This window comes from Mandrillus leucophaeus, unplaced genomic scaffold (assembly GCF_000951045.1).
Source record: "Mandrillus leucophaeus isolate KB7577 unplaced genomic scaffold, Mleu.le_1.0 Scaffold1210, whole genome shotgun sequence".
Taxonomy (NCBI): Eukaryota; Metazoa; Chordata; class Mammalia; order Primates; family Cercopithecidae; genus Mandrillus; species Mandrillus leucophaeus.
This window is the reverse complement of record NW_012100433.1, coordinates 317077-342860: the sequence shown is the minus strand read 5'-3', so window position 1 is coordinate 342860 and position 25784 is coordinate 317077.

Here is a 25784-nt window from a genome sequence, read left to right as displayed (position 1 = left end):
AAAATAATTCTACCAAAAAGACACATGAACTTATATGTTTATTGCAGCATGTGTCATAATAGCAAAGACATGGAATCAAGCTAGGTGCTCATCAATGGTCACTTGGAGAAATAAAATGTGGTACATATACACCATGGAATACTACTTAGCCATTAAAATGAATGAAATCATGTCCTTTGCAGGAACATGAATGCAGCTAAGGGCCATTATCATAAGTGAATTAATGCAGGAGCAGAAAACCATATACAGCAGATTCTCACTTACAAGTGGATGCTAAATATTGGGTATTCATGGATATAAAGATGGCAAAAATAGACACTGGAGACTACTAGATAGAGGAGGGAAGGAAGAGGCAAGATTTGGAAAACTGCTAGGTACTAGGCTCACTGTCTGGATGATGGGATTAGTCATGTCCCAAACCTCAACATCATGTTACCCATGTAAATGACCTGTACCTATACCTCCTAAGCGTAAAATATCAGTTGAAATTATACACATTAAAAAACCCATAAAAATAAAATAAAAATGAAGAGACCAGTGTTAGGAGAATAACATATAAATTGTTGTACTTTTTTATTGTTTTGTTTTCCAACATTTTCAACCCATGGTTGGTTGAATCTGCATATGCAGAACCCTTGTATACAAAGGGCAGACTGTAGGTAAATTATGTTTATATGTATTTCTTTTTTCTGTTGTGAAATCCTTGCTTAGTCTGAAGATAATTTAGTCTTATTTATGTCTGCTTAATAAAAATGAAAGATTTAGCAGACCCATAGACATCTATTTGCATGAATTAACTTATATGAGAGGCTTGTGTTTATTTTTCTCTCTTACTGAAGGAGAAGAGATCTTAGTGAATGCAGAAGTGGGGACTGGGAGAAAGGTTGGGGATTAAGAACAGGAGAATGTAGTGGACAATAGGTCATGTGCGCCTGCTTTTTGATAGCACTGTAGGTGAATTTTTAAGCAGATTTGTGGGGGAAAGGTGGAAAGGAAAGGGGTGATACAGGAGAATGGAAACAGGAGGATGACTCTCTGGAGAGAAATGTTGGTAGCAGGAGCTAAATAATCTGTTTCAATGAGATAATTTGTGATACAACTCAAAATATATCAATTAGCTAGAGCTGTATAATAAATTACACTAAAAAAAATAGTGGTGTTTTTAATGGAGATAGATAGTAGAAGGAGTAGAAAGATGGTTACTAGAGGCTGGGAAGGGTAGTGGGGTATTGGGAGAGGTGGGAATGGTTAATGGATACAAAAAATGGTTAAAATAAATGAATAAGACCTAGCATTCAATAGCACAACAGGTGACTATTGTCAATAATAATTTAATTGTATATTTTTAAATAACTAAAAGAATATAATTGGATTGTTTGTAACACAAAGGATAAATGCTTGAGGGGATGTACACCCTTTCTATGATGTGATTATTACACATTGAATGCCTATATCAAAACATCTCATGTACCCCATAAATATATATGCCTACTATGTACCCACAAACATTAAAAATATATATTTTTAAAAATACAGTGGTTTGAAAAATTGTAAATTATTTTTCACAAGTCTATGACTTTTATGAGCAGTTCTGCTAAATGAGGCTGGTTTTGGTTGGGCAGTTATTCCGGTCTTTCTGGGACTCAGGTGATCATCTGAGTATTGGCAAATCTAAAATTGCCTTGGCTGGGACAGCTACATCTGTTTCACGTCTCATCCTCTAGCAGTCCTGTCTAGGCGTGTTGTTGAAAGTTCTTTTTCAAGTCTCTGCTTACATCAAGTTTGTTATTACCTCATTGGACAAATCACATGGGCAAAACTCAGATTCAGGGAGTTTACTATCAATGGATATGGATTCAGAGAGGAGTGAGAAGTTTTGCAATCAATCTACTACATATAAGCACATTTTCTTCAGGCCATGTCATAAAGATCTTGCAGAGTTGAGGAGTGGAGCATTCTCCTCCTTTAGGCCTGGAATGTAACTTGGGTCTGATGCAATGGGTACTGTAGAAAATACAGCAGGGGTTGGCAACTCCAGGAGCTCTCAACTCACTATTGAGGTGCTGGTGGGAGCATGTGATGAGTGAGTTACTCTATGAACAAAGTCTTTTTGACAAATTGCTTTGGGCACATAGTCATAATCATAAACAAATCTTTGGAAGTATATTTTGGAATACCTTAGCATAAATCTTCCTCAGCAGGAGTACAGAATTGTCATTCAGGATCTTGAGTGCCATGTTAATGGCGACAACCACCCCAAGTGACTTTCTACAGGAGATGTCAACAAAGGGACCAAAATAGAAGACTAAGAGATAAGTTACTACCTAATATATGTGGATAGCAACAATAATTGGAAAGGGATTTTAGCTAGATGGTGCTAAGATCCTATAATCTTGCAGGTGGGAGCCTTTGAAATAACAAAATTTGGGTATTCATGCCATAGACACTTCAGGCTAGTATGAATGACATAGGGGACATGACAGTTATATTTACATATTTATTTGTTAAGGTTCCTGCCGTGAAAAATAGACGACAACCCAAATTCCTGCTCATTAAGAACACTGTTTCTCTCTTAAATTTGAAAGGTCTCATCAACGTTAAATAAAAAATACCTAATAGTTTTTTATTTACATATTTTTGAAAAAAAGACACGGAAAAGTAGGAAAATAATGTGCACTGGCATCAGGCAGACCTGAATTACTATTTTAAAATTTTATCCCTTAATGATGTTTAAGATTGACAAACTGCCTAACCTCTCTGTATCTCTTTTCCTCATCTATGAAATGGGATTGACCACATCTTTGTCACAAGATTGGGAAATGGATTAACAATAAAACATGTAAAATACCTGACACATCACAGGTGTTCTAATAAATAAATGTAGTTGTTTCATCATTTATTGCATATCAACTGGAGTCCAGGCATGGTCCTGCATGTTAAAGATGGAAAAGAGTCAACAGTCCCAGCATCCCACCTAGGGATTCAATGATTGAACAAATGAGTAACATATCTGTCTCCCCTTTCAGAGCAATGGATTTCTTGAGATCACAATCAGTGATGAGTCCGTCATCTTAGACCCAGCATCTCCAGCATCTAGCAGAGGACTTGATGAGACAATGCTTTTGAAATGAATTTTATTATATATTAGAAGTCTGGTTTTTCTTATCATGATTAATATGAAGTCTCTCATAGAATAGCTGTTTAGTACATTTTGAAAGTGAATGACTGAGTGATCAAGAGAGAGAATGTAATAAAGAAAGGAGGAAGGAAGGAAGGAAGGAAGGAAGGAAGGAAGGAAGGAAGGAAATGGTAAAGAAAAGCCTCATCATTCAGTCTTTTCCACCAGAATCCTTGAATATTTGCTCTTGAGAAATATTGCTGCTCACCTCGGATGGAGCTACTTCTGCAGAAGTAAATGGACAGGCAACAAAGCATAATTAAGGCTTCAGGCAACCCAAGACAGAATGGGAGCAGGGGAGTAGGGGAGACATCTAATACCCTAGTCCTCTATTTTCTTGGAATAAGATTGTCTTTTGTTAAATAAAAATTATTCCAATAGCTTTAGTGCTAGTAATAACTTTCGGCTACATGGATGATGTACATGTAATGATGAAGTCTGGGATTTTAGTGTACTTGTCACCCAAAATGTGTACATTGTACCCAATAGGTAATTTTTCATTTCTGACCCCCTTCCCATACTCCTCTCTTCGGAGTTTCCGGTGTGTATCACACCATTCTGTACGTCTTTGACTACCCTTAGCTTAGTTCCCACTATAAGTGATAACACATAGTATTTGGCTTTCCATTCCTGAGTTACCTCACTTAGGTAATGGCTTTCCTCAAAACTATACAAATGCATGAAAATTAAATAATACTCCTGCATGATTTTTGAGTCAATAATGAAGTCAAGATGGAAATTCAAAAAATTTTCAGAATGAATGGTATCAGTGGCACAAGTTATAAAAACCTCTGGGATATAGCAAAAGCAGCACTAAGTGGAAAGTTTATAGCACTAAACACCTACAACAAAAAGACAAAAAGTCCTAGGGAAGCTCAGGGACTGAAATAAAAAGATAGAAAGGTCACAAACTGACAACCTAATGTTATATCTCAAGGAACTAGAGAAACAACTACAAACCAAACCCAAAGCTAGCAGAGGAAGAGAAATAACAAAGATCAGAGCAGAACTAAACTAAATGGAAACCAAGAAAACAATACCAAGGAACAATGAAATTAAAAGTTGATTCTTTGAAAAGATAAATAAAATTGATAAACCACTAGCTAGATTAACCAAGAAAATAAGAGAAAAGATTGAAATAAGCTTAATCGGGAATGAAAATGGAGACATTACAACTGATACCATAGAAATACAAAATATTATTTGAGACTAATGTGAAAACTTCTATGCACACAAACTAGAAAAACTAAGGGAGGCTGGGTGCAGTGGCTCATGCCTGTAATCCCAGCACTTTGGGAGGCCAAGGTGGGTGGATCATGAGGCCAGGAGATCAAGACCATTCTGGCCAACATGGTGAAACCTCATCTCTACTAAAAATACAAAAATTAGCTGGGCGTGGTCACGCACTCCTGTAATCTCAGCTACTCAGGAGGCTGAGGCAGGAGAATCGCTTGAACCAGGGAGTCGGAGGCTGCAGTGAGCCAAGATCGTGCCACTGCACTTCAGCCTGGAGACAGAGCAGGACTTCGTCTCAAACAACAACAACAACAACAACAAAAACTAGAGGAAATAGATAAATTCCTGGAAACATACAATCCACCAAGCCTGAAACGGGGAGATATAGAAATCCTGAACAGTCCAGGTTTAGTCTTGGGAAGGTGTATGTGTCTAGGAATTTATCCACTTCTAGATTTTCTAGTTTATTTGCATAGAGGTGTTTGTAGTATTCTCTGATGGTAGTTCGTATTTCTGTGGGATCAGTGGTGATATCCCTTTTATCATTTATTGTACCTATTTGATTCTTCTCTCTTCTTTATCAGTCTGGCTATGGATTTTATTAATTTTTTTGAAAAACCAGCTCCTGGATTCTTCGATTTTTTGAAGGGATTTTCATGTCTCTATCTCCTTCAGTTCTGCTTTGATCTTATTTATGTCTTGTCTTCTGCTAGGTTTTGAATTTGTTTGCTCTTGCTTCTCTAGTTCTTTTAATTGTGATATTAAGGTGTTGATTTTAGATCTTTCCCCCTTTCTCCTGTGGGCATTTAGTGCTATAAATTTCCCTGTAAACACTGCTTTAGCTGTGCCCCAGAGATTCTGGTACATTGTGTCTTTGTTCGCATTGGTTTCAAAGAACTTATTTATTTCTGCCTTAATTTCGTTATTTACCCAGTAGTCACTCATGAGCAGGTTGTTCAGTTTCCATGTAGCTGTGAAGTTTTGAGTGAGTTTCTTAATCCTGAGTTCTAATTTGGTTGCACTGTGGTCTGAGAGACTGTTTGTTATAATTTCGGTTCTTTTGCATTTCCTGAGGGGTGTTTTGCTTACAATTATGTGGTCAATTTTAGAATAAGTGTGATGTGGTGCTGAGTAGAATGTATATTCTGTTGATTTGGGGTGGAGAGTTCTGTAGATGTCTATTAGGTCCACTTGGTCCAGAGCTCAGTTCAAGTGCTGAATATCCTTGTTAATTTTCCGTCTTGTTGATCTGTCTAATATTGACAGTGGGGTGTTAAAATCTCCCAGTATTATTGTGTGAGAGTCTAAGTCTCTTTGCAGGTCTCGAAGAAGTTTCTTAATTAATCTGGGTGCTCCTTTATTGGGTGCATATATATTTAGGATAGTTAGCTCTTCTTGTTGCATTGATCCCTTTACAATTATGTAATGCCCTTCTTTGTCTTTTTTGATCTTTTTTGGTTTAAAGTCTGTTTTGTCAGAGACTAGGATTTCCTTTTGCCATTCCGGACATCAAATCTTTCTGGCCTGTTTTTAGTCTTTTCCCCAATATCCACATCTGAACTATTTTTTTGAGGCCAGCATCTTCCTGATACGAGAACCTGGCAGAGACACAACAAAAAAAGAAAATTTCAGGCCAATTTCCCTGATGAACATCGATGCAAAAACCCTCAAAAAAAATACTGGCAAACCTAATCCAGCAGCACATCAAAAAGCTTATCCACTGTGATGAAGTCAGCTTTATTCCTGGGATGCTAGGCTGGTTCAACATACCCAAATCAATAAACGTTATTCATTACGTAAACAGAACCAATGCCAAAAACCATTATTATCTCAGTAGATGCAGAAAAGACCCTCAATATAATTAAAAACCCCTTCATGTTAAAAGCACTCAATAAACTAAGTATCGATGGAGCGTACCTCAAAATAATAAGAGCTATTTATGACAAACCCACAGCCAATATCATACCACATGGGCAAAAGCTGGAAGCATTCCCTTTGAAAACCGGCACAGGACAAGGATACCCTCTCTCACCACTCCTATTCAACATAGTATTGGAAGTTCTGACCAGAGCAATCAGGCAAAAGAAAGAAATAAAATGTATTCAAACAGGAAGAGAGGAAGTCAAATTGTCTCTGTTTGCAGATGACATGATTGTATATTTAGAAAATCCCATCGTCTCAGCCCCAAATCTCCTTAAGCTGATAAGCAACTTGAGATGCAAACTCAATGTGCATAAATCACAAGCATTCGTATACACCAATAATAGACAAACAGAGAGTCAAATCATGAGTGAACTCACACTCACAATTGCTACAAAGAGAATAAAATACCTAGGAATACAACTTACAAGGGATGTGAAGAACGTCTTCATGGAGAACTACAAACTACTGCTCAAGGAAATAAGAGAGGATACAAACAAATAGAAAAACATTCCATGCTCACGGATAGGGAGAATTAATATCATGAAAATGGCCATACTGCCCATAGTAATTTATAGATTCAATGCTATTCCCATCAAGCTACCATTGATTTTCTTCACAGAATTGAAAAAAAAACTACTTTAAATTTCATGTGGAACCAAAAAAGAGCCCACATAGCCAAGACAATCCTAAGCAAAAAGAACAAAGCTGGAGGCATCATGCTACCTGACTTCAAACTATACTACAAGGCTACACTAACCAAAACAGTATGATACTGGTACCAAAACAGATATATAGACCAATGGAATAGAACAGAGGCCTCAGAAATAATGCCACACCACATATACACCATAGAATATTATGTAGCCATAAAAGAATATGAGTTCATGTCCTTTGCAGTGATATGGATGAAGCTGGAAATCATCATTCTCAGCAAACTATTACAAGAACAGAAAACCAAACAGCGCATGCTTTCACTCATAAGTGGGAGTTGAACAATGAGAACACATGGACACAGGGAGGGGAACATCACACACCAGGGCCTGTCTGGGAATTGGGGGCTAAGGGAGGGATAGCATTAGGAGAAATACCTAGTGCAGGTGACAGGTTGATGGGTGCAGCAAACCACCACCATGGCACGTGTATACCTGTGTAACAAAACTGCATATTCTGCACATGTATCCCAGAAATTAAAGTAAAAAAAAAAAAAAAAAAAAGCAAAGCAAAGAAAAGAAATAGCGCCACACATCTACAACCATCTGATCTTTGACAAATCTGACAAAAACAAGCAATGGGGAAAGGATTCCCTATGTAATAAATGGTGTTGGGAAAACTGGTTAGCCTTATGCAGAAAACGGAAACTGGACCCCTTCCTTACATTTTATACAAAAATTAACTCAAGATGGATTAAAGACTTAAAAGTAAAACCTAAAACCATAAAAACCCTAGAAGAAAACCTAGGCAATACCATTCAGGACATAGGCATGGGCAAAGGCTTCATGACTAAAATACCAAGAGCAATGGCAGCAAAAGTCAAAATTGACAAATGGGATATAATTACACTAAAGAGATTCTGCACAGCAAAAGAAACTATCATCAGAGTGAACAGGCAACCTACAGAATGGGGGAAAACTTTGCAATCTATCCATCTGACAAAGGGCTAATATCCAGAATCTACAAGGAAGTTAAACAAATTTACAAGAAAAAAATAACCAATCTCATCAAAAAGTGGGCTAAGGATATGAACAGACACTTCTCAAAAGAAGACATTTATGCAGCCAACAAACATGTGAAGAAAAGCTCGTCATCACTGGTCATTAGAGAAATGCAAATCAAAACCACAATAAGATACCATCTCAAGCCATTTAGAATGGCAATCATTAAAAAGTCAGGAAACAACAGATTCTGGATAGGACGTGGAGAAATAGAAATGCTTTTACACTGTTGGTGGGAGTGCAAATTAGTTCAACCACTGTGGAAGACAGTGTGGCGATTCCTCAGGGATCTAGAACCAGAAATACCATTTGACCCAGTGATCCCATTACTGGGTATATACCCTAAGGATTATAAATCATTCTACTATAAAGATGCATACACATGTGTGTTTATTGCAGCACTGTTCACAATAGTAACGACTTGGAAACAACCCAAATGTCCATCAGTGATAAAGTGGATAAGGAAAATGTGGCACATATACACCATGGAATACTATGTAGCCAGAAGAAATGATGAGTTCATGTCCTTTGCAGGGACAGGAATGAGACTGGAAATCATTCTCAGCAAACTTACAGAGGAACAGAAAACCAAACACCACATGTTCTCACTCATAAGTGGGAGTTGAACGATGAGAACACATGGACACGGGGAAGGGAACATCACATACCAGGACCTGTCTGGGGGTGGGGGGTTAGGGGAGGGATAGCATTAGGAGAAATACCTAATGTAGATGACGGGTTGATGGGTGCAACAAACCACCATGGCACGTGTATACCTATGTAACCAACCTGCACATTCTGCACATGTATCCCAGAACTTAAAGTATAATAATAATAATGATAATAATAATAATAAAATAAATTTCAAAGCTGACAAAAAAAAAGAAATCCTGAACAGCCCACTAACAAGCAGTGAGATTGAATAAATAATAAAAAAAATCCTCCAACAAATAAAAGCCTAGGAACAGACAGATTTACAGCTGAATTCTACCAGACATTCACAGAAAAATAAGTACCAATGCTACCGAAACTATTCCAAAAGAGAGAGAAGGAGAGCATCCCCTCTAACTCATTCTATGAAGCCAGTATCACTCTGATACCAAAGTTGTGAAAGGACATAGCAACAAAAGAAAAGGAAACACCAATCTTCTTGATAAACATACACACAAAAATCCTCAACAAAATACTAGCAAACCAAATCCAATAGCACATTAAAAAGAAAGTACACCATGATCGAGTGGGTTTCATCCCACGGATGCAGGGATGGTTCAACATACTCAAGTTAATAAATGTGACTTGCCACATAAGCAATTAAAAACAAATACCATATGATAGTCTCAACAGATGCAGAAAATAATTCAATAAAATCTAGCATCCTTCATGATAAAAATCTGAACAAACTAAGCATAGAAGAAACATATCTCAAAATGATAAAAACCAAATATCACAAACCCATAACCAATATCACACTGCACAGGGAAAAGTTGAAAGCATTCTCCCTAAGAAGTGGAACAAGACAAGGATGCTCACTTTCACCACTTCTATTCAACATAGTGCTGGAAGTCCTAGCCAGAGAAATCAGGCAGAAGAAAGAAATAAAGGGCATCCAAATTGGAAAAAAGAGGAAGTCAAACTATCCCTGTTTGCTGTTGATATCATATTGTACCTAGAAAACCCTAAAGTCTCTTCCAAAATACTCCAAGAATTGATAAATTAATTCAGTAAAGTCTCGGGTTATAAAACCGGTGTACACAAATCAGTAGCCCTGCTATACACCAACAACAACCAAGCTGAGAATCAAATCAAGAACTCAATCTCATGTACAATAGCCTCTTTCTTTTTCTATTTTTTAACCTTCTGAATGACAGGAATTACTCCCTCCCCCAATGCTCATGTGTGCTCATCTCATATACCAGAGTCTTCAGTCGTTTTTTCTCAACAGCAAGCACAAGGGTAATTTATCTTCCCCTGGCTAACGTCCTCCAGGGAGTTCCATCTCCCACTCTCCTCACTCCCTGCTGCATTCTAACTTCTCACCACCCAACCATTGCTGTCTCTCAGCCCTTACCCCAACCCCTCGGTTGTCAGAATGAGCAGAAATTAATTGATTCAGAGGCGCTGTAGTAGATTAAAACATTCCAGTTATACTGCCTCAGTTTTTGAGAAAAACAAGGAGTCTTTAAAAAATAAAGAGGGGGAACTAACATCGAGTGAAGTGGGGTTGGGGAAGAAAAGGGGATGATCTGAAAACTTGGATATAGGGTTAATGTATTAGAAATTTGGCCTGCATTCTTCTTGGGACAATGTTGCTGCATGAAATAAATACCGTCTTGAACTTTCAAAATGATTGCCATATGTTTTGGGGTTGGAAAGTTGCCTATCCCTTCTCTTCACTTCTAACTTCCCTCCTACCCCTATTCTTGTTGATTCACTTAAGGCTTAAGTTTGGTGAAATCCATATCTTTGCCATCACTTTGCTATAGGTTATAGATAAACTGGAGAGGAAGCCTTGTTGCCAGCCACTGGAGAAGGGGAATTTTCTTCTTGTTGGGTGCCAAAAGGCAAAGAGATTCAAACACTTGCAGCAGTTCTTGCCTGATTGAGGGAGAACACTGGGAAACCACAACAAAGTCCCAAGGCTGCTCTGAAAGAGTAAGGAGAAAAAAATCTTTGGATTGAATACTGGAAGTTGCAGGGAGGCATATTTTAGCAAAACAGGGGTAAAAACAGAAATATTCATAGGAATTAGAAATATCCTAAAATAAAGGAGACTTCCCCAGAAGGTAGAAACTTTCTTTAACTGGGTATGTTTAAGCACACATGTCAAGATACTGTTGAAAGACATTATGAATTCAATGAAGGCTTTACATAAATCTATGGTTTACAAGATTTTGTGGCTATGAAAAATTTTCTCTTTGTTTATGTTTGATCAGACTATACTGGAACTCCCAGTGTATACATAAGGATAAAAGCAGTGGTATACATTTCTTGGAAAATTATTTAATATTTTTATTGTCTTGATTAATATAAAAATAAGAGATCTGGAGTCACAGTATCATGACACAGTATTGATAAAGTCCTGAGTGACATAGATTTGTGACTATATGTAACAACATTAAAAAAAAACTTGCCTGAGAGACTTTGAATACTTTTAAATTAACAGAGATAATTGGAGAAATGGTGAAAAGAGTTTTGCACCAAAAGCCATGAACTTGGCAATTCAAGTTAGCCCACTTGAAATGTCTTGATATTTTATGTACAACTAATTTATTTCTTCTATTGCACAATTTAAACATGTGCAGAGTCTCTGAAACATTAGAGGTCCATGGTACATCATTTTCAAACAACTGCTCTAGAGATCCATAAGCTCCCATTCACTTCTGATGTTGTACAGTTTTAAGAATCTTGAGTACAGTGAAGATTGAGGGATTTCTTATCCATGTGGTAGGCTGCATGAATCCTGTATTTACTTAGGAGTGTTGGTTATGCTCATGGAGTTAATTAGGAAAATATTGACTCTATACTGCATGTGGAAGGAGATAACCTTTCAGCAAACTAAGGATGAAAAGCAACTCAGTCTAACATAACTGATCAAGGTACATGTTGTTAACAATTGCTATAAGGGATACTGAATAATCTTAAATATGTCTTAATTCCCAGAAGCAGATCTTGAGGTAAGAGTTCTAGTGTAGATAGTTTTTTTAGGAGGTAATACAATAAAGCAGCAGTAATGAAGTGGGGAAGTATAACAAGGAAGGAAAGGAAACCTTTAAGTAGGTTTTTAAGTTATTAGGTAAATCACTGCTATAGGCATCTAGAGCTCTCATCCTACTGGGGAAGTCTGGGAGCCAGTGTTGAACATGCACTTAAAGTGATCCTATGAATGACCATACCCACATTGGGATGGCTACTATAAAAATAAGAGTGAAAAACAAAAAATGACAAGTGTTGGCAAGAAGGTGGCAAAATCAGAACCCTTGTGCACTGTTAGCGGTAACGTAAACATGGTGCAGCCTCCATATGAAGCAGTATGGCGGTTGCTCAGACAATTAAAAACAGAATCATCATATGATCCAGGCATTCTACTTCTAGGCATATACCCCAAAATAATTGAAAGAATGAACTCAAAAAATAATTGTACACTTAATATTCAGGGTGGCATTATTTACCATAGTCAAAAGGAGGAAGCAACTCACATGTTCAGTAGCAGATGATTGTATAAACAAAATGTGGTATATACATATGATGGAATATTATTCAGCTTTATAAACAGGAAATTCTGACACATGCTACCATATGGATGAACCTTGAGGACATTAGGCTAAGTGAAATAAGCCAGTTACAGGAAGACAAACGCTGCATGGTTTCACTTACAGGAGGTACCTAGAGTAGTCAAAATTACAGACAGAAAGCAGAACGGTGATTGCCAAGGGCTGGCAGGAATGGGAAATGGGCAGTTAGTGTTTAATGTGCATAGAGTTTAGTTTCAGTTTTGTAAGATGAAAAAGTTCTGGAAAGTGGTTGCGCAACAATGAATATACTAAACATTACTGAACTGTACACTTAAAAATGGTTAAGAGCGTAAATTTTATATTATGTGTATTTTACCACATTAAAAAAAAAACACCTATGGGACGAGCAAAGAAGCTGTGTTATTTACACACCAACACCTGTTATTGGTTGAGGGATGCACCCAAAATATTGATTCTCCCACTTTACTTCTGGTCTGTTTCAGACACAAGTTAAGTGGGCTTTCTGGCCTGAGGAAGCCCACACACAAAGAATTGAGAGAGGGGAAGTCTTGGGAGTTGGAAAATCAGGCTAGCGTGCATGGAAATGGTAAAAATAAAATAAGAAGCACCACATCAGAGAGAGAAAAACTGGTGTGAAAATCATAGTGGAAAGACCTGGGGCTTTGTGTTCAGAACAAGTTACATAGTCTAAAATCTAGAATCATGAAAACTAGCTATGCAACCTTGGGACATTTTTCTTTTCACTTCTCTCCACCTTGAAGCCTGCATCTGTAAAATTGGGATGATAGTACCTACAGTAGACAATTGTCATTTTGGTATACCATGCATATGACTTGTTCCCCATTTGGGAGGCTTCATTGTGTGTCTGGAAGGAAAGCAGAAAAGTCAGTATGAGATTTGCATCTTTTCATGTGTCCTGGAATGAATGGTATAACTCTGAAGTGGCTCATTGGATGCCTCTGCCTTGGACTTTCTAGGTCAAGTGAATGTGTCAGATACAGTGGAACCAGGGAGAGGGGATTCTCAGTTGGAGCGGAGGTGTCTCAGTGTCAGCATTCATAGAGGGGAGGTCTACAGATGCCTCTTTTTCCTCTGCCCAACAACAACCTGTTGTTTAAGAGAGGCAGAGGTGAATTCTGTTGTTGCTGATACAATTCCCACCTCTTAGGGGTGTTTGGAGATTAAAAGAAATTAGATATGTAGGGCATTTTGCACAGCTCCTGGCAGGGAATGGTATGGATCCTTTCCTTTCTTGACAACACGGAAACTTTGTAACAGGACTGCATACTCTCTTACAAATGCAGGCTTCTGGCTTTTTCCCGTTCTTGTCTATCCATCATGCTCACTCCCCCATGTAAACTTCATGCATTCTTCCAGGAAAAACAAAAAGGTAAGCATTTATAGAAATCTGTTTCATGACTTAATTCTATCCAGAAGAAGGCACGGAATGATGGATGTTTAAAGTTTGGTTGTAGTTCATTGACATCATCTATCATAGTGTTTTTTGGCTTTTTTTTTTTTTTTTTTTTTTTTCTTATTGTTGACACTTTCCTCCTGGTGAAATTATAGATAGAGCCCCAATACATGAATTAAAAGTTAAGTTGTTACTTTGTTTCCAATTTTCAATATATTATTTTCCTTTGCTAAAAATGGCCTTCTGCTTTGAATTGCAATAATTTATGTTCTTATCCCACTTACTTGGTTTTCTTTATCTAAGTAACCATCTTCCCATTCTCACCATTACACATACTGTAAAATTAGGCACATAATGAACAGTCAATGAACATTTATCAAAAGAAATAATCCACTACTGGTAGGGGGCAGTGTTTTCACCTTTAGCTTAATCACCTAGTGATTTTATGTGGTTGAAAATGTCTACAATAGCAAAGGGAGAAAAGAACTGTTGAGATTATGAGGACACAGTAGCTGTTGGTCTCATAGGAGCAGATAAAAAAGAAAAAATCAGTAAGACTTAAATGATAATGAGTAGGATATTCAAGTTAGTTTTGTTCTTTCATTTTAGGAACTGCAAAAATAGCATAGAAAGTTCCAAGGTACCATTTACTTAGTTTCTCTTGATCATTTTACATAATGATAGTACATTTAAAAATTAGAAAATTGATATTGGCAAAACACTCCTAAACTACTGACTTTATTCATATTTCACCAGCTTTTTCTATGTGCTTTTTTGGTGTATGGTTCTATGAGATTTTAACACATGTATACATTTGTACAACTACTACTACAATCAGAATATAGAAATGTTGCAACACTGTCACAAAACTCCCTCATGCTAACTTTCAGTAGCCACACCCTCCCCGAGTCTGACTCTGACAACCACTAACCTGATTGAGGGATGTTCTATCACTAGAAGTTTTTCACTGCAAGAATTTTTATAAATGGAAGCATACAATATGTAATCTTTTAAGATTATAAAGACACAGCCTAATGTCTTTAAGATTTGTCTAAGTTTTTGGTTGTGTCAGTAGTTTGTTCCTTTTTAACGCTAAGTGGTATTATGTTGTATGGATATACTAGTTTGTTTATCCATCTAGTTGAAGGATGTTTGAGTTATTTTCAATTTTTTGAACTTGCAAATAAAAGTATGTCTTTGTCAGTTCAGGTTGCTATAACAAAGTACCAAAGACTAGGTGGCTTAAAAAACAACAACAAAAAATATTTTTCACGTCCATGAGTACCCAATGTACAGTTCCCACTTCTAGGTGAGAACATGTGGCATTTTGTTTTTCTGTTCTTACATTAATTTGCTTAGAATAATGGCCTCCAACTGCATCCATGTTGCTGCAGAGGACATGGTTTTGTTTATTTGTTTCTTTTTATGGTTGCATAGTATTCCATGGTTTACGTGTACCACATTTTCTTTACCCAGTCCTACATTGGTGGACATCCGGGATGATTCAATGTCTTTGCTATTGTTAATAGTGCTTATTGCCAGAAAATTTTTATTTTAGCCATTTTATTAAGTGTGTACTGGTATCTTATTGTGGCTTTAATTTTCATTTCACTAATGGTAAACGAAGTTGAAGATATTTTATGTATATATCTTCTCTCTATATACCTTGTGTGATAAAGTGCCATTTTAAAAATAAGATTGATTGTTTTCTTACTGTTGAGCTCAGAGCATTCTTTACATGTTATGATTAAAAATCTTTTGCCAGACAGGTGATTTGCTTATTTTCTCCTAGTCTACGGTTGTGTTTTCATTCTCTTAACAATAACTTTAACAGAGCAAAGCTTATTAATTTTTTAAGGTCAGTTTTAACTTTTTTTATTTTATGGATTATGGTTTTGGTGTCCTATTTAAGAATTCTTCACTTTACCTTAGGTTACAAGGATTTTCACCTATGTGAAATGTTCTTATGGTTGCAAGATTTATATTTAACTCTATAACCCATTCTGAGTAAATTTTTGTGTCAGATGTAATATTTAGTTCAAGGTACATTGTTTTTGGTCTATGGATGTCCAGTTGTTCCAAAACAATTTGTTGAAAAGGCTATCTTTTCTTTACTGAAGTGCTGTGAACTTTTATCCAAAGTAAGTTAGGCATATTTGTGTGTGTCTATTTCTGGGTTCTCTGTTCTGTTCCCCTGATGTTTGTGTCTATCCCTTCATCAGTGCTACACTGTACAGTTTACTGTAAGGATATAATAAGTTTTAAAATAAGGTAGTATAATTTATTCAATTATATTATCTTCCCAAATTATTCTAGCTATTCTAATACTTTGGCTTTCCATACAAATTTTAGAATCATTTTGTCTATATCTACAAGAATTCCTGATGGGATTCAACAAGAATTGTATTAAACCAACAGGTCAAAATGGGGAAAACTGACTTTATTAGTCTGTTTTCACACTGCTGATAATGACATATCCAAAACTGGACAATTTACAGAAGAAAGAGGGGTTATTGGACTTACAGTTCCACATGGCTGGGGAGGCCTCACAATCATGGTGGAAGGTGAAACACGTGTCTCACATGGCAGCAGACAAGAGAAGAGAGCTTGTGCAGGGAAACTGCCATTTTTTTAAAACCATCAGATCCCGTGAGACTTATTCACTATCATGAGAACAGCATGGGAGAAACCTGCCCCCATGATTCAGTTATCTCCCACCAGGTCCCTTCCACAACACATGGGAATTATGGAAGCTAAAAATGAGATTTGGGTGAAGGCACAGAGCCAAACAATATAATTCCACACCTGGCCCCTCCAAAATCTCATGTCTTCACATTCCAAAACCATCATGCCTTCCCAACAGCCCCCCAAAGTCTCAACCCATTTCAGCATTACCTCAAAAGTCCACAGGCCAAAGTCTTATCTGAGACAAGGCGAGTCCTTTCTGCCTATGAGCCTGTAAAATCAAAAGCAAGTTAATTACTTCCTAGATACAGTGGGAGTACAGGCATTGGGTAAATACAGCCACTCTAAATGGGAGAAATCAGTCAAAACAAAGAGGCTACAGGCCCCCTGCAAGTCTGAAATCCAGTAGGGCAGTCAAGTCTTATAACTCCAAAATGATCTCATTTGAATGCATGTCTCACATCCAGGTCATGCTGATGCAAGAGGTGGGCTCCCATGGTCTTGGGCAGCTCTGCCCTGTGGCTTTGCAGGGTAGAGCCTCCCTCCCAGCTGCCTTCATGGGCTGGCCTTGAATGTCTGTGACTTTTCCAGGTGCATGGTGTAAACTATCAGTGGATCTACCATTCTGGGTTCTGGAGGACAATGGTTCTCTTTTCACAGTTCCACTAGGCAGTGCCCCAGTGGGGACTCTGTGTGGGGGCTCCAACTCCACATTACCCTTCTGCACTTCCCTAACAGAAGCTCTCCATGTGGGCCATGCTCCTACAGCAAACTTCTGACTGGACATCCAGGCATTCCCATATATCTTCTGAAGTCTAAGTAGAGGCTCCCAAACTCCAATTCTTGACTTCTGTGAACTTGCAGTCTAAACACCACGTGTAAGCTGCTAAGGCTTGGGGCTTCTATCCTCTGAAGCAACAGCCAGAGCTGTACCTTGACCCCTTTTAGCCATGGCTGGAGCAGCTGAAATGCAGGGTACGAAGTCCCTAGGCTGCACAGAGCAGGGGGCCCTCGACCTGGCCCATAAAACCATCTTTTCTTTCTAGGCCTCTGGGCTTGTGATGGGAGGGGCTGCCATGAAGACTTCTGACATGTCCTGGAGACATTTTCCCCATTGTCTTGAGGATTAAGATTCAGCTCCTCATTACTTATGCAAGTTTCTGCAGCCATCTTGAATTTCTCCTCAGAAAATGGGATTTTCTTTTCTATCACATAGTGAGGCTGCAAATTTTCCAAACTTTTGTGCTGCTTCCCTTTTAAAACTGAATGCTTTTAACAGCACCCAAGTCACCTCTTGAAAGCTTTGCTCCTTAGAAATTTCTTCTGCCAGATACCCTAAATAATTTCTCTCAATTTCAAAGTTCCACAAATATCTATGGCAGGGCAAAATATCATTATTAGCTTTGCTCAAACGTAACAATAGTCACCTTTGCTCTGGTTCATCCTTATCTTCATCTGAGACCGTTTCAGCACGGACCTTATTGTTCATATCACTGTCAGCATTTTTGTCAAAGTCATTCAACAAGTATCTAGGAAGTTCCAGACTTTCCCACAATTTTTTGTCTCTTTCTGAGCCCTCCAAACTGTTCCGACCTCTGCTCATTACCCAGTTCCAAAGTCACTTCTACATTTTCAGGTATCTTTTTAGCAGTGCCCAACTCTACTGGTACCAATTTACTGTATTAGTCCATTTTCATGCTGCTGATAAAGACATACCCGAGACTGGGCAATTTACAAAAGAAAGACGTTTATTTGACTTACAGTTCCAGGTGGCTGGGGATTCCTCACAATCATGGCAGAAGGTGAAAGTCACATCTCACATGGTGGCAGACAAGAGAAGAGAGCTTGTGCTGGGAAACTCCCATTTTTTAAAATCATCAGATCTTGTGAGACTTATTCACTATCATGGGAACAGCATGTGAGAAACCTGCCCCCATGATTCAGTTATCTTCCACCATGTTCCTGCCACAACATGTGGGAATTATGGGAGCTATAAGATGATATTTGGGTGGGGACACAGAGTCAAATCATATCACTGACTTTTTTACTTTGTTGAGATTTCCAATTCATGGACATAGTATGTCTTACCATTGAAGTATTTATTATTATTTTTCATAAATTTTGTGTAGTTTTCAGCTACTAATAAAGATCCTGTGCATGCTTTATTAGTGTTGTTGTTTTGTTTTGTTTTTTTTTTGAGACGGAGTCTTGCTCTGCTGCCAGTCTGGAGTGCAGTGGCATGATCTTGGCTCATTGCAGCCTCTTACTCCCCGGTTCAGGCGATTCTCCTGCCTCGGCCTCCTGAGTAGCTGTGATTACAGGCACGTGCCTACACGCCCAGCTAATTTTTGTATTTTTAGTAGAGATGAGGTTCCACCATGTTGGCCAGGATGGTCTCGATCTCCTGACCTCGTGATCTGCCCACCTTAGCCTCCCAAAGTGCTGAGATTACAGGTGTGAGTCACTGTGCCTAGCCATTTTATTAGATTTATACCAGAGACTTAAACCTAAAACTTCAGGGTTTTGGTTTTTTTTTTTTTTTTGAACTATGATAGGTGGTATTTTGTTTTAAACTTGAGGTTCTAATTGTTCATTTTTAGAAGATAGAAATATTGTTGATTTTCTTTTCTTTTTATGTTGTATCATACAATCTGGCTAAACTTACCTAACAGTCTGGGAGTGCTTTTGTAGAGTCAATGGGGTTTTCCATCTAGACTATTTTTAAAATTCTTCTCTTAATGTCCCACTTAGTTAATTTCTTAGAGAAGTGAGAATTAAATAGGGCCTGATGTCATCACTGCACATGTTCTCTTTAAGAAATAAACAACTGAGATTCAGAGTCTTAGGACTGATATAGCAGAAGACAATAGCTAGGATTGGAAGAAAAATCTAATATTAGAATACTTTTTATTCATAGTGAATATGAGAAAAAGATTGATAAATTCAGTAATGCCTGGATTCATTAAAAAATGAATAGAAGCAATAAAGTAATCTTTCTAGCTCTTGTGAATGGCCTATTATACTCTGTGTGTTGGTTTCCAGATTGGGCCATGTGAGATGAGCAACTATCACACTACACTTAAATACTACAGTCTAAAGACGTTGAGGATTATTGCCCTTAGACAGAATGCATTGTATGGCATTGAGTTGTGGTTAACTTTTGACTGTAACTTTACACTTAAAAAATATGTCTTCTTAGTGTAGTATAGAAATTCAGTATACAGGAAATGGGTTCAAAAAGACTTGGTTTTAGTCCTTGCTGAATGAACTTAAGTAAGTTACTTGATACCTAAATCTTAGTTTCCTAAGCTGGAAACTTAGAATGGTACAATATATTTTATTATATTTGTATATTTCATAGATGCTAATAATGTGATGAGATAGGTGTCATTGTTTCAATGTTACAACTTAGGACCCCCTGGCCTAGGGGGTTTACCTTGCTCAAGACTATACTACTACTAAGAAGCCCAGAGAGGATGTGTATCTAATGGTTGTTGGATTCTAAAGCCCATGCATTTAACTATTAAATTATAGAAAGTCCAAATTGGCAGAATAGAGAAGTTATTAAAGTATAGCAGGACCACAAAGGAGAGATAAGAGGGACCATGTACTACAAGGCCATATTCTAGCCGTGAAATAAAGTAGAATTACCTGCCAGGAGTAGCTTGTTGATTTTCTGCAATTAGATTTTAAACATAATCATTAACAGTGGGACCATATGGAGACACCTTAATGCATTTAAAAAACAGGTATTGTCAATGTATTGTAATTTAATTTTACATAGATAGAACTGGGTTTTTAATTAGCAAGATAGTTTTCTCCAACTATTTACAGAAATTTCCGCTGAAGAGAAATGATGAAAGACACATACAAGTATTCAGGGGAAATAGAAAAATTGAAATTTTATTTCCTATCTCAAAGAAATAGAGTTGGGGCTAAATTAAGAGAAATTTCAGCCACAGTTTTTTTTGTTTTGTTCTACCATATTGCAAAAATTAGTAGGAACAAAAAGGAAACATTGAATGAACAATGTATGCTGCCAACAATCCTCTAAAGTAGACAGTCATTTTATCTTGAAGATAATGCTCAAAGAGGTGACTGAACTTATTTGTGGTTGCACAGCCAGTAAACTAAAGCTTTGGTACCCAAAGTCAGGCTCCCCTGATTGCAAATAGTTGCTCCAACCAATACGTCATGTTGCCTCTCGAAGAATAAAAAACTTGTCCTAATTTTGACTCCGAGGTGTGTTTACCAGTGTGTTAAAGGAACTATATAGTTTATAAATTGTGTGGCATTATTACCACTGACAAATTCAATGAGTCATTAGCATCCTTAACCGGGTAGTGTAACTGTTCCTGCCATGGTTGTCTTGTTTGCCTTCCATCCAGAGTTTTGAATTAAATATTCATTCACCATTAAAATATTAATGCAACCCCACTGTTTCTGTAACAAATATTAATTTCTTATGGCATTTCCAGGAAATGCATAAGTAATACATTTTATATTCCATGGGAAACTGCTCATTCTACTTTTGTTCATGGCTACTTTTGTTCCCAGTTTTGTTCACTCCTCTTGGGTACAGGAGTCTGGAAAAGAGCAGGAGAGGGGAGGTGTTTGATTTGTAAATCGAGCCCCTGACCAGTCATGGCTTTCCCGACATTTTGCTGCTGTGTTGTTACTGGTCCAGGAAATCCTCCCACCAGCAATTCAGGAAGCCTGTGGGATAAAGCCAAGGAAGACCACTGTGATTAAAACCCGCTCAGTAGGTTAAACTTTTAGAAATCACTGAGTGTTAGGATTTCAGGATGGATCGTTTCATCCTCTTTCATTATCCTAGCCTCACTCACTTTTCTTCTCTCCAGACAGGAATGCATTTCTTTTTTCAGCCTTAATGCTTTTCAAATGTTTCCTTATTAGAAGAACATCATATTCACGTTTTGGGGAAAGGGAAAGGTGACAATTCATAGTTAGAGGGGTCTCTTCTTATAGTCTCAGAGAGTTTTCTTTGCAAAATTGATGCTCAGAATTATCCCGTGGTGCTTGTCAAAATGTAGATTCAAAATGTGATTGGTCCATCGCAAAACTCACTAAATCAGAATCCGGATTTGGGGTGTATTTAAGACCTAGGAGATTACAATGCAGCCAACATCTGAAATGCTTCAGTGTATGTATTGAATTAACTAGGCTTTGGTTTGGACAAATTTGGATTCAAATTTTAGCACCACTCCTTATTCACTGTGTAACTCTGGGCAAATTAACTTTGTAGTTCCCCTATTGATAAATAGGAATAATAATAATACTTCAAAATGTGATTCTTACAACTGGATGAGATGCTATATATGAAGCAATTAACATAGTACATGACATGTAATAGATGTATAATGATGTTATTTATGAATCATATTGATAATATCAAAATCATAGGTAAATAACTTTGCAAATCCCAACCTCCATACAGGAAAATTATATCATCTAGCCCTGTGTAGCTCCTTCTCCATCAGCGGAGCAGTGTCCCTGGGATGTGAGGAACTTACAAGAAGCAATAAGATAATTTCAAAGGGAGACAAGATTCATGGGCCAAATCCCTGGAGTCCAAGGCAGCCTAATAGAGGACCCCCAACATGTTGTCTATAAGGCTTATGATTTTCAGAATTAATTCGTATTGTGTCAGCTAAAAGAGTTCCTTCTTGAGAGCCTTGACGAAGGCTGATTAATTGGGCAATTTCCCATGACTATTTCAGGTCTTTGAAAGTTGTTTCTTGCCCAGTACCCACCCTTGGCACATCTCAGAAGTGAAGCTCTCTGGACTTTGCTGCTCTGCCCCAGGACCACTGGGGTTCATCTAGGGGTTCTGAGGGAAAGTCTTGTAATTCTAGAATTTTAGGGTTTTAAGGTTAAATATAACTAGGCAGAAAACTTGATTCTGTATTTTACCAGCTGGGTATATGGATAAGTCATTTAACCTTTCAAATTCTTAGTTTCTGCACTTTAAAAATAGTTCATGATATGAAAATTAAGAGAGAAGACACATGCAAAATGCCAGGTCATACAAGTTATATTCTCTTCTTACTTTGGTTTGTAATTATTTTCCTTTGGTCTATACTTTCAATATTTTTATCTTTCTTGCAAATTTTGCAATAATTGCTATAATTGCTATAATTCATCTTTTACTGTTTCCCTTCACCTCTCCTACCTTAATTTATTAACTTATCTAAGTATAGAGAGAACTCTTTAAGCCAGGAGACCACAAAGCTAAATATTACTTTGGGGTCAGAGCTGTACTGAACAAAACTTTGTAATCACCTATATGTCTGCTTTATTCAATGGTTGCTACAATCAGCACCCCCTCCCTTTCAAATTAATAGATATTAAGAAGTTGAACTGCTTTTACGTTCACTTGGAGTTTCCAGCGTGCTGTGGCTGTAAAACCAAACTATTCCAAACTAGGACATATTAGTAGAAATGGAATGCTTAGAGCAAGAGAATCTGGTTTTATTCTGATTCTGGCTGGTCAATCCACAGTCAGAATGGAGTATCCAGTTGTGGGAATTATACTTTGCTACCAAAACAGACAAAGAGTAGTATGTTAAAGAGGGAATCATGTTGACAGTGAAGTGATGACAAAAACAAGCCAGATAAGAACAAGCAAGAGATTTGAGACTTGAAGGGATAAGATGATGAGGAATGGACTAAGATGTGATCACGGGTAACACAAATCTGAAAAGTGGGATTCAGTGTATTCTATGAAACTGCAAATGAATAGAATTAGATTCAATGATTACATTTCACAAAGATGTGTGGGCTCGACTTTGTGAGAAACAACTTTCTAACAACAGAGGAATCCTAAGATGGAATTCACTGCTCTATATGGTAGTAAGCTCCCATTTCTGCAAATGTTGTTGGGAAGAATGTTATCCATGTCAATATTTTATTGGAAATGACATTAAGCAACTTAAAAAATTCCTGAGATTCTATGGATGAATCATAGAGATACTGTACAAGCAGGAAAACATTTCTCAAAGTGTGTTCCTCAGAATAGGCATGTTTTAATGTAAGGGTTTTACAATCAAGTAAGTTTGAAAAATGCTTATTTGGCTTGGTTAAACACCTTCCTAGAGCATTTATTTAGTTAATGAGTACTGTGAATCTCCAAAATTGTACAGGCTATATAAAAAGTTTCCAAAAATTGTTTGGTCACAGAACCCTTTCATTTACTATGCAGTTTTTCCTAGCGGAACATCTCATAATACTAGTGTATGGTAAGCACTTGTGTACTCTTGCAGTGGTAGAGTAGGCTTTTGAGTCATAAAGAAACAGGCTTAAATCATGGCTCTTCCATTTACTAGCTATCTATTTTTGGACAAGTTACTTTTATCTCTCTGTGCTTCCTTTATCTTATGTGCAATACCTACAAGGTCTGAATGATGCAGAGCATAATACTTCTATATTGTAAGAATATTACAAATGTTGACCATGACCATCATCATCATCTTCATCATCATCAATATTTTGGACAAGATCTGATAGGGGTTCTGCTTCTACAGTAGTCTTTAGAGTCATTTGAGATTTAATGCAATAAAATGTTCATGGCATTAGTTTTTGGGAAGTGAACTTGGCAATATCAATTTAATTTTAAAATATCATGTACCCTGACTTCTCCAATCCTTTTCAAGAAAGCCACCTTCAAAAGTATCTGCACAAATACACTAATATGCAAGTACACTAGAAAATTGTGTGTAACATCAAAAGACTAAAAAAGATCTAAATGTCTATCGCTAAAGGCTTTTTACCAAAACAAAACAGCAACACAAAACAAGACTTTCCACTGTGGTATTCAATGTGGTCATTAAAAATAATGATACAGATCTGTTGGTGTTGACAAGAAAAAATTTGGTAAGTGAGAACCGTAACATTTTGGAACTCAAAGGGTGCTCAGAGATAGAAGCCTAGCTTTCTTGTTTTACAGATGGGAAGATAACATCCATAACGGTAACTGACATCATGACATCAGAGATGTGATCTAGCTACAAAGTGGCCAGGAAACTGTATCTGGTATATCTCCACTGCCCTGATGTATAACAATAGGTCCAAAAGGAGAGAAGCCCTCAGGATTCTTACCACCTCATTTAGCCCCACCAATATCTGTGTAAATCAGCACCCAGCAAATCAACATCTGTGTAAATCAGCACCCAGAAAGGGGGAAGACAACCATTCTCACAAGTCGAGGAGCCTCTACCCTACTAGAAAGCACTCCTTATTTGTCTCCAGGCTGCCCAAAAGAATCAGACAGGAAGAATGCTGGCTCAGTGACCGTCTGGTTTGGAAATGGGAACAGACGGCTGTCATGTTCTGAAAAGCCCATTAACGTTCACTGAATTATTCAGTTTCTTCCTTGCTCCTTCGCAGAGTGATCTGTCTTTTACGGATCCATTCAGTGCTTTCCAACTTTCCGCTCTTCAAGAGGGAAGTCATGCTTTGTAAACTTTCCTGTATAGCTAAGTTTGGAAGAAAATTCAATGATCAGACCATCTTTGGTCCCATTTTATGCTATTCCAATACAGCCGTTGATGTTGAAAGGTGGCTAGGTTGGGGCGGGAAAGCACTAGTGCTAGGGAACATGCATTCAAATTCCAACTCTTCCGCATTAACACCACAAACTTGGACATGCTACTTCACCTCCTGAGTCCAATTTCTTCTCCTCCAAATTTTACAGATGAACTGTAATATTACTTTAACTAACACTGGTCTTTAGATAACTAAGTAGAAAGAAATATATGCAAAACTGCTTGTAAGCAAAGAAGCACAAAGCAAATTTTATGTACACAGTACTTACTATTACAACATCGAGGCATTGGAAGGAAATCCTTATCATTTGTCTAAACTTGTCTTTAACTTTAGTGAGTTCTGATCCATCTAAATAACATCTGAAAAGCAACAACACATGTAAAATTGACTTCAGAGAATTTTAGATTTGAACAGACTATTGCCCTTAGCATCATAATACAGGCTGCTGTATTTACTATCAGAAGCTCAGTTCTGTAGTGGTCTCCTGACAAGAACTCAGTATTGTGTCCCTACTGATTTTTTTGGATATCAATGTTTTCCTAAGCTACTGCTCCCTCAATCTCTTGTTCACCTTCACCTAAGCGAAAAAAAGACACTTACTGGAATGAATATGTCACTTATCACTTATGTTTCATAATACCCCTCTGAGCTAGGACGGTCATCTGGGAATTTGGCATGCAAGACAAAAAAAAAAAAAAAAGGTTTATATCTTTTGCAGACAAACATGGAATGAATAACAGGGACATAAATGTGATGAAGATTGAACAGGGAACAGTTGAGCAATTGAGTAACATGACTCATTCTTACCTCATTCATAT